The 11120-nt window shown below is 28.4% G+C and overlaps 2 non-coding genes across 2 annotated transcripts; both read right to left on the minus strand.

Moving 5' to 3' along the window:
* Positions 1-6559: 6559 nt before the first annotated feature.
* Positions 6560-6632, minus strand: TRNAF-GAA (transfer RNA phenylalanine (anticodon GAA)). The gene has a single exon. It is a non-coding gene; the product is annotated as a tRNA-Phe (tRNA).
* A 961-nt stretch (positions 6633-7593) lies between these two features.
* On the minus strand, positions 7594-7666 carry TRNAF-GAA (transfer RNA phenylalanine (anticodon GAA)). Its single transcript has one exon. It is a non-coding gene; the product is annotated as a tRNA-Phe (tRNA).
* Between the last annotated feature and the right edge of the window lie 3454 nt (positions 7667-11120).

Here is an 11120-nt window from a genome sequence, read left to right on the forward strand (position 1 = left end):
AAAGGATCACTTATCAGTTAAGCCCTGGTGACCCTATCGTCACATGGCTAGAAGGAGCGATGCTCATTATTGTGACTTTTGGCTATTGTCACCTATTTGCTTGGACTGATAGTCCTGAATGGTTATTATGATCGTTGTTGATATTATATCATGCTTTATTGTGTTTTCTTGCTGGGCTTTGGCTCACGGGTGCTACGTGGTGCAGGTAAAGGCAAGAGGAAGCTGGACCATCCTTGAGTTGGAGAGCTTAGGTGATGATGTGTACATATGCAGCTGCTCGTCCGCCACGGCCGAGGTTTAAAGTGGAACTAGGGTTGAACTCTGTTTTGCCGCGTAGAACGACCTGTTGTAAATACTTTCTGTAATAAACTCTGAAACTTTATTTTCGGGATCCCAATGTATATATTAAACGTTCTAGTGAAACGTTACATCTTAACCAAGGTTTTAATCCCTAAACCGCTAATCATACTTAGTTCACGATTTTGACCAAATGACTCGGTTAGCGAGTTTAGCACTGTTTACAAGGCACACCGTAACGGTCCCTGGAGTTTGGGGCGTTACAGTGGAAGGTTACCTACTTTATGGGGAACATGCCCCAGGTTCTGTCAGGGCATGCTGTACGTATCTCTGTGTCAGACGGTGTAGTGGGAGTGTGAATTGTCAAGTCGTACAATCGACAACACTGTGGACGGATCGCCTAAAAGTTTGTCAGGTACTCTTCTACTGTTGCAAACCCGCATTGGCTGACACCTGTCTTATCTTTTAGATCCCAAGGACAAGGTCCTCGGCTTGGAAGATAAATGATGGCAAGAAAACCGTGGACTGCCAAACAGCTCTCGGGGCATGGCCTCGGAGAGATGTTCGTGTCCTACATTTATCCAAGGGGAGTAATCTCTAACTGAGGGATCAACCCTCCGAGGATTGATCCTCAGGGCGTGGCCTCATCTCAAGAAGTACACGTCCTTTTCCACATGTCCTACTCAGACTGCCATGTGTCATTGGGTGAAAATACGAACAAAATAATTAATTTAAATATGATTTTCTATCATTTGTTAAATTTATATTAATTTTTAATTCAATGATGATTTATTTTGTATAATTTAATTCATCAATTAAAAAACATGAGGTTTTTTTTTAAAATATGTGGACCAAAATCAGGTCCAGGAAATTTTTTTGATCAATTTTACAAAACACAGGATATGATTTGTCATTTAACAAAACGCAAGGGTCGATCGAGTATTCTGACAAAACACATAGATCAAACTGATATTTTTCCTTTTAAAAAAACTATATTATAATTAACTACAAAAAAATATGATTATGATTCTCTCAATTTCATCAACTTATAACACTTAAAAATCTATTTAAAGAAATTTCTATATGAACTTTTTGTTTTTCAAAATGTAAAAATAAAGTCAACTTTTATCAGTCAATGTTGTATTTTATTTTTAAACTAGAAAACATAACCGCGCTTCGCGCAATCTTTTGTAATTATTAAAAAATATACATATTTTAAAATACTTTTAGGAGAATGCTACGACATAGATTCTTTTTCACCATACTCGTACAACATGTTCCTTATATGGACACGTGAGGACGTATTAAATATAATTTTTTTTCATAATAGTGTCCATTGTATATCAAATCTCTTGCAAGTTTTTGAAAAATTCTGAATAATTAAAGTACCGAAAACAAAGTTAAAAAAATTTGTTGTACGTGTGCATTTATTTTTTATTATTATTATCATTATTATACGCTTTGCGTGATTTTTTTTTATAAAAAGTCTAAATTATGTATATGGAAATTTATGTTTTGTGTAAGACTTATTTTGGGCGATTACCCGTTTGAATCTTTTATTTTTAAAAATTAACTTTTAGAACTCGTATTTTATCAAAAGGTTAAATATAGGATTGGATAGATCGATTATTTGAACATTGTATTTTGGCCGATTACCCGTTTCGACCCTTTATTTTTATAAATTAACATTTGGACCATATATTTATTCAAAAGGTTAAAAATTATTTATAAAAATTAAATTATATATAATTTATGTTTTTTTGTAAGAGTTCACATCATTTTGAACATTGTATTTTAGCCGATTACTCGTTGGGGTCTTTATTTTTAAAAATTAACTTGTGGACCTCAAGTTTTGTCAAGATGTTAAAAATAGGAATAGATAGATTGGTTATCTGAACACTATACTTTGGCCGATTACTTGTTTTGACTCTTTATTTTTAAAAATTAACCTTTGGACTATGTATTTATTCAAAGTGTTAAAAATTCTTTATAGAAAGTAAACTATATATACACACCATTTTGAACTTTGTATTTTAGCCGATTACCCATTTGGACCCTTTATTTTTTAAAATTAACTCGTGGACCTTGTGTTTTATCAAAATGTTGATTACTCATTTGGATAATCTTTTATATACCGCTTCAAAGATGTTATTTTATTAGTATATTATGTAGTATATATTTGTAGTTTTTTTTATTATTTTATTTTTTGTTAGTTCATTAGGTATTTAATTAAAAAATATCTTATTTAAATATCTAAAAAAATAACGTTTAATGTAGTTTTTGTTTTGTTTTATTTTTTGTTAGTTTATTAGGTATTTAATTAAAAAAAATATCTTATTTAAATATCTAAAAAAATAAAGTTTAAATAATTATTAATAAAAATAAATAAAAAAATAGATTAAAAGAGAAAATAGAAAAAATAATTTGGAGTAATTTTATAATGACACATCATCTCATTATTAATAAAAATGAATTAAAAAATTAGATTAAAGGAGAAAATAGAAAAAATAGTTTGGAGTAATTTTAGAGTGTCACATCATCTCCTTGAAGCTCTCATTTATATATAGATATATAGATATCACCGTGTTACCTTCAATAAAATTACTTAATATATATTTTTAAAAAATATCAAAATTTTATATAAACTTAATGAAAATTAATAAATAAATAACCCAATTTTTAATTTGGATTTAAAATTTATTTAAATAATTTTACCATTATAATATACTTTCTCCAACTTCTAAACCATGACAATGATAATAATGTTATTTACTAATAAATCATAAAAAAAATTTATAAATTTTATAAATTTTTAATTCTAACGTCTAATAATATTATGAGTCATTACTAAAAAATTAAGTAGTATTTATAAATTAAATCATTAAATAAGTAATTATGCACATGAGTCACATTTGATTCTCTACTATTTTGATACCATTTAGGTGTATACATTATTATAACATCTATATGTTTATTGGATCTTATTAGTGCCGGCCACCAATATTAGAATCTTAATAATATTCAGAATCATAATGCAAGAGAAAACAATATAGTAGTTTATTACCCGTGAAAGATGAAAACCTACACCAACATAGATAAGATTAAGAGATAAGAACAAAAATATAATACATTATTATTGGCAATTACATCATAATTAATAAATAAACAAACCCCAATGGTAACTTATTAATTAAAAACAATATTGTGCATCGTAACAATATATTATATATATGTAACACATGTGGTTTAAAAGTCCATATGAAGAGATAGTGACAACTTAGAAGTCTTCAATAATGACATGAAACGTCATAGAAATAAATGTATTTAAAAGAAGTCTAGTGTTGTTAAAGAATCATTTTCACTCATTTTATAAATGTGGAAAAATACTAAAAGTGAACACAATTCGTCACATATAATAATAGCACTTTAGTTTAGTTATAGTGTGTGAAACTGTAGATTAAACTTGATGATGTTAATATTTGAAACTTCCTTTCATACTAGAAAAGAAAGGCAATGATTTTCCAGGAAATATTAGTGTGACATGTCTAATCTGAATCTAAGATGACCTAGAAATAGCTACGAGATTGAAGATTCCCTTGATGACCGGTAACTCTTTGTTTAGATTTTTTATTTTAGATAAATTCTAAAAAAATATATTTTTTCTTGTTTGGATTCAAACAAATAAAATATTGAGAATTCTTTTACAAATTAAAAAAATAAATAAAACTTAAAATAGTCTGAATTTACAAAATTTAGAATAATTATAAATATATTTAGAAATAAAGCCTCTTATTGAATTTTAAGAAATTACTTACCTCTATTTTTCTTTATTCTTTTCTCTCATAAAATTTGTCTTGAGTAAAATCTAATAATCCAAACATAAAGCGTCACTAAAAAGAAACTTAATTATCTCTCAAAATAAGTTATTACAAGACTTGTAACGTTGCCAAAGTTAAAACAATAGCAATATTTTCTATTTTGAGAAAAAACAAGAGCAATATTTAGATGAATTAAGTTAGGAACTAAACTTAATATCTGATCTTTACCCTTTTACTCTTCAATTTGCTTTTAACAAAAACAAAAATATGAGGAAGAATATAGTATAGGAAAAGGAAAAGGAAAAGGGAAAGTTTGGGATAGAATATTACTGGTAAGATTGGAAAAAAGGGGAAAAAGTGGTGAGGATAACACCAAAATGTTGAATCATGAAAATGATTGCTGGTAAGGCAAAATGTCAAGTGGGACGAAAAGTGTTCATCCATCGAGTATGCATGCCACTAATTATATATTTATATGTATATATATATATATATTATATGTGCTCACAGACTTGACAGTATTTATATATATATATATATATATATACACTTCATACAATCAAGGTGCATATTAGATATTTGCTTAGTTTTATTTAAAAAATTTATTAATTATTTTTATTAAATTTATATTAATATCATATAAATTTTAAATAAATATCTTACTTTAATTAAATAATTTATTTATTTTTGTTTAAGTTTATGTTTGTTCTAATTTTTGAATTTGGGAGTGACAACAAGAGATTATATATTATATGTTTAATGTAATATTAAATATTATATGTAGATTTAAAATTAAAATAATTATCATTGTAAAATATCTCAAAAATATTATATTTAATTTGTTTAATTATTTATTATTTTTAAATAATTATCATTGTAAAATATCTCAAAAATATCATATTTTAATTTGTTTAATTATTTATTTTATTTTATTTAAGTTTAAGTGTTTACAAACTACCATTAAATATAAGAATATTCTGTTAAATATAATTATATTCCGTTAAAGTTAACATTAAAAAAATAAAAAACCGAAAACAAAGAATTTATGTTATCTACACACTTATTAAATAGAAAAGATATAATGCATGTCGATGCAACTCTACTTGGTAACAAATGGAACTTAATTCATTATTACCAAAATGCAAATAATACGCCATGAACATGTGATATAAGACTTTGTCAATAGAAATGTTTTTATTATATTAATATTAGGATTCTTAAAGAAAAAAATTAAGAAAAAGTATTACATTAGATAAATGTCCCACTAGCTTTAAATTTTTGTAATCTAAAATGAACCACATAGTTTTATATTGTATTTGTATGATTAAAAATCAAAAGAGTGCTAAACAAAGTCTATTTTAGTGAGTGGTGTGAACTTAATTAGCTCACTTGGCCTACATGTCTCTTCTTCGTTGAGAAAATAGAGGGTTCAATCCTTATTTTTCGTGTTATCTAACAATTAACTTAACACACTAACAAACCAATTAGCAAAAAAATATGGTATATTTTTGTGAATTTGAGCATCTAATTGGGATTATAACTTTCTTTATTCTCTTTAATATGCGTTTAAGAAAGAAACAAAAAACGATGTGATTGTGTGAACTTAGCTCACTTGGCCTACACGTCTCCTCTTCATTGAGAAGATAAAGGGTTGTATACTCGTTTTTCATGTTATCTAACAATTAATTTATCACGCTAACAATCAAATCAGCAAAAAAAATGGTCTCTTTTAGTGAATTTAAGCATCTAATTGGGATTATTACTTCTTTATTATCTTTAATATGTATTTAAAAAAAAAAAAAAGAAATAAAACCGATATGATTATGTGAACTTAGCTCACTTGGCCTACATGTCTCCTCTTCATTGAGAAGATAGAGGGTTGGATCCTCATTTTTCATGTTCTCTAACAATTAAGTTAACACACTAGATTATTCGTACCTTAGTTCTATTATTAGGGATATCATTGTCATTTGTAATGAGTTTATTGTTGTTTCATTTAAATATTGTCTTCGAGTCTCAAATAGTGTGACTCATTTCTTAGCTAAGTTAGCTCTGTCTAAAGAATGACATATGTTATGGCATCTCAGGTATCCTTATTATATTGATTCTTATATTCAAGTTGATGGTTATTATTAATGATATTCCCTTTACACTCTTTTTCCTCTTGAGCTTTTTCCCAAAAAAATTTTGCTATTGAGGTTTTAACGAGGTCATGTCTTTCCCTTCAAAAAAAAAAAAATTCTTAACACACTAACAAACGAATCAGAAAGAAAAAAAAGTCTCTATTAGTAAATTTGAGCATCTAATTGGGATTATTACTTCTTTATTTCTTTGATATGCATTTAAGAAAGAAAAAAAACCGATATGATTGTGTTGTGAGAAATTATATTACACTGTACAACTTTTGTATAATTTTCAAGTTACAGAAAGAATAAAATAAAGAATGCGGTGAGCGTGGATCGAACACGCGACCTTCAGATCTTCAGTCTGACGCTCTCCCAACTGAGCTATCCCCGCTTTATGTTCATACCCTTATAAATAAAAATCTAATACACAATATCATACTTGTATAAACTTAATTATATAGCTGCAATATAAAACCGATGGTGGAGAACACGAAGATAAGTTTAGAAATTAGAGCATGGTTAAAACTTAGATAATAATACAATAATATAAGAATCAAATATGCCATGATACAATGTAATGTGATGAAAAAAGTTCACTGCGGTGTGTTGATTGTAACTTTCTTTTGGGGGGATAGAAATTCTATCCAAAAATTATTGGCATGATGACAGCCAAATCTATTCTGTGCCATCTTATTTTGGTTTTTGTTTTAAGTTCAAGCTTAACAACGATAAGACTATATCACCATGATGATGATGATGATATTAATAACAATAATATAAATCTCACACCTAATTTTTTATTTTTATTTTTTTAAAAAAAGAAGGGTATCTCAATGTCCAAATGATTGACCATACAATAATGGAGAAAATGAACTGCCATTCTGTCATTCAGAGACACCAAAGAAAAAAGGTCAATGTCTGATCTCTTAAAACTCAATATGTTTCCCCAAAACCGAATTCCAACTACAACACTGAAAAACTGCTTTCATCATCTCTCTTTTACATGATCACATCATAACATATGGAGTCTTATTATTTTTATTTGAAAGAGAAAAGAATCTCGACTATTATTATTATTATTATTATTATATAGAATTGGTGTGCCTTGTTTTGTTTTGATCAGTGACCATGCATATGTAGTATAGTCTCTATTATTATCTCTCTGGGCAAATTGTTCTGAAAGAAGCTCCACTGTTTATCATCATTTTGAGAAGAAAAGTACATTGATTTCAGAGCCCATGTCTTTAAACTTATATATACAATACACACAAAATATGAAGGTGTGTGAAGTTAAAAGTTGATATAAATTCAGAAAAAGTATATCTGATAGAGAAAAAGTAAAATTCAAGGATTGCGGTGAGCGTGGATCGAACACGCGACCTTCAGATCTTCAGTCTGACGCTCTCCCAACTGAGCTATCCCCGCGATGATGGTAAACGTAACAATACAATTATAGATCGTATAGTCTATAATGTAAGACAAAAATTTATATTATTACTTGAGATTCTCAACTGTACACTCTAATCAAAACATGGAAACACTATGTTTGGCAATTGGTTAGATAATCAAGTTCCCAAAAGGGTTTCCAAATTAATTTATATATCTCTTTTATATAAAAAGTAGGTACATAAAGTAAATTATTGAATTTAACCGTTTGTTTTATTAACTTTAATAGAATATTCTAAATATTTAGCCGAATATTCATTTAAAACTAACTAATATAGATATTTATTAATTATATTAATATAAATTTAAATATTATAAAATATCAGTATTATAATAATATTTAATATAAGACTACATATATAATAATTATGTTAAGTGTTTTTTCAACTGCAATCTCTATTCTTTACACTTTATAACACTTAGGTCTCAAAAATTGATTTTGATCAGTTAGATCCCAACATTTTCAAATCGTATCATTTAAGTCCCTAACTGATACAAAATCAACTTTTGGGACTTAAGTATTACAAAGTGTAAAGAATGAGGACTGCAACTGAAAAACCCTTATATTAATATAAATTCAAATTTATAAAATATCATTATTATAATAATATATAATACAAGACTAGATATTTAATAATTATATTAATATAAATTTAAATGTTATAAAATATTATAATGATAATAATATACAATCTTAATTTTTTACTAATTATATTGTGCATCCTAAAGTTCAGCACGAGTCTTTTATTTAGCTCGTGTACATCTAGTGATAACTCTACAAAATAGAGTTATTTTACCATAATTTATATGTTAATTGTTGCTTAGTTCTTGAATTTTTAATTGATTTATTAAGTTTTTAAGTAATTTTAAATTTATTAGTCTTATCATGATTTTATATATTTTTGTGTGTTTTTATAGACATTTTATTATAATATGTTGTAGTTTAAATTATTTGTAATTAATATAGTTTAGTTAGAAGTAAAATAAAAGTGCAATTTTGTTTATCTTTAATGATAAATTAAATTAAGTCTTAATTAAGTATTTTTAAATAATTAATATGATTTATTTATAATTGAAAATATTTGATTGTGATTTAATTTATTTTTTATGTTGTCTCTTTTTTTTGTGTTTGAAAAATAAAGAGAAAGAAAGGAGAATGACATTTGTGAAGAGGAAATAACAAAAATTGGCATAAGGTCATCTTCCTTCAGCAGGTCCACGCCCAGACTAGGCCCAGCCTCATCAAGCTTCAGCTCACTTCTCCTTCAGCAGCCACACGGGCCCAGGCCCACCGAAGCACCCCAGCCCCTTCACGTGCCCAGCCTTCAGCCGTGTCCCTTCAGCAAGGCCCAACACCCCACACCACAACAGACCCACGAAGCAAGCAGCAGCCAACCTCCTTCAGCTCTCACCTCCTAGCTCACCAACCAGCCCAATTGGGCCTCCGAATCACCCCAGGCCCGAGCCCAAATAGCCACCTGCCACCAGCAGCCACAAGCTGCCCTTTTGAGCCCAACAATGTATCTTTGTCCCCTTTGTCTAAAATGCCACATTTTTACCCGATTTTCTCACATATTTCACCATAACATCATTATTATACCTTATAATTTACCTCTACATGCCATATTTACTTTATTTAATCACTTTAATTAATTTAAGTTGATTATTTTAATGCTCTCGTTTTGGCGATAAATATGGAATTTCAAGACCATTTTAGGGTGCTTAATTTTTGGTTACCATCTTCTTTCTACCATTCTCTCTTCCATTTTGAGTTTTTCAAGAGCCTTTTCAAGTATGTATCTCATTTATTTTGTAATTTCTATTCTAGTTATGTGCTTCAAATATTTTTCATAAGATTATTAAGATCATGATGAAGCAACTTGTAACTAGATAATATTTATGTTGTATGTTGATTTCCCTTGTAATGCAACAAAGTTTATGGATTTTTCTTCTTCATATATGTCTTTCATTTTTAATGTCTCATATTTTGGATTGTTAGATAATATGCATTTTGTTCTTCATTTTGCAAAACATAATATTCTTTGTGTAAGTTGTGTCATTAATTTGTACACATCCAATGCTTCGAACAAAAATATTATGTTTTACCTTATAAATAATGTTATTTGATTTTTTTTTTGTTTCATTGGGTTGATTCACATTAAATACTTTGAAATTATACCTTTTGAAAAAGTGAAGAAAAATCCTATCTTTTTAGAAGTAATTTGTGCTTAAAATTATAAATCTATTTGAAAAATGATAGTTTAACTTATTTTAACTATCACTAAAACTTGGGAATCAATATACTAATATTATTAAACTTACATTTTGTGGATTCTAGTATCTTAATAATCTTTTTTTTAACACTTATTTTTAAATCATTATTGGTTTATTTTTATTCTCTTAAATAACTTTATTTTCAATCTTTTATTTTTATTCTCATAACATTAAAACTCATCAATCTTTGGAGCTAGGTTAGAATTTATTAATTTTGGTTTAAAATAGTTTTCTTTTTTATTTTAGACAACTCTTTTGGGTTCGATCTCGTACTTACACGAACAATATATTCCATATACGATTCGTGCGCTTGCGAGTATAAATTTTTAAAACATACCCGTTTTGGGTCCATCAACTAATGAGTAAAGAACTGTAATAGATGATCCATAAGTCCGTATTTTCTCCACAAAAGCAGCACGGTTTCCCAGGTCAATAACACGAGCTGGGGAATGCAAAGCAATAAGCATGAGCTTGTAATGATTATAAGGCATAGTATCTGTGACACGAGCTCACGGTGCATTCAGCTCGGGGTATGCTAGAGACCTGACGTATCCTTGGATCCTTAGAAACCCGGATACGTTATATAGACGTGCATGGTTAGACATGGCATGTCCGCGGATCCCTGAAAACTCGGATACGTTATATAGACGTGCATGGTCAGACATGGCATGTCTGATGATCCCTGAGGGTCCAAGATCAGTTTTACCTAATGATCAGACCATGCCTTAGGATGAATTGTAATATTTATAATTAGTGTGGCACAAATAACACTGGGGGGTTAACTCACGTGATGACCCCAAGGCCTGTCCAAGGATTTTCTCTATAAATACTAAGATCTTGGATAGGGAGTAAAATGGGGTATTCTGTAATGGAAAAACTCTGTCAAAATTTAGAGAGAAAAACAATAATAATATAGACTCATGGACTAGGTGGATTTTAACCACTGAACCACGTAAAAAAAACGAGTGTTCTAAAGATTTCTGGAGAATCTATTTTCTTATTACGGTTTATCATTAAGCATTAATTCATCCCATCTATTTTCATAATTCATTGTTGGCGAAAAACTGCGTCAACAGTTTGGTGATTTCATCAAAATCCCAATCAAAGTTCATCATGGTGGTCACTCGATCGAGGCACAGCAATGAAATGGAATAGCCTG

The sequence above is a fragment of the Humulus lupulus genome, chromosome 2 (assembly GCF_963169125.1).
Source record: "Humulus lupulus chromosome 2, drHumLupu1.1, whole genome shotgun sequence".
Taxonomy (NCBI): Eukaryota; Viridiplantae; Streptophyta; class Magnoliopsida; order Rosales; family Cannabaceae; genus Humulus; species Humulus lupulus.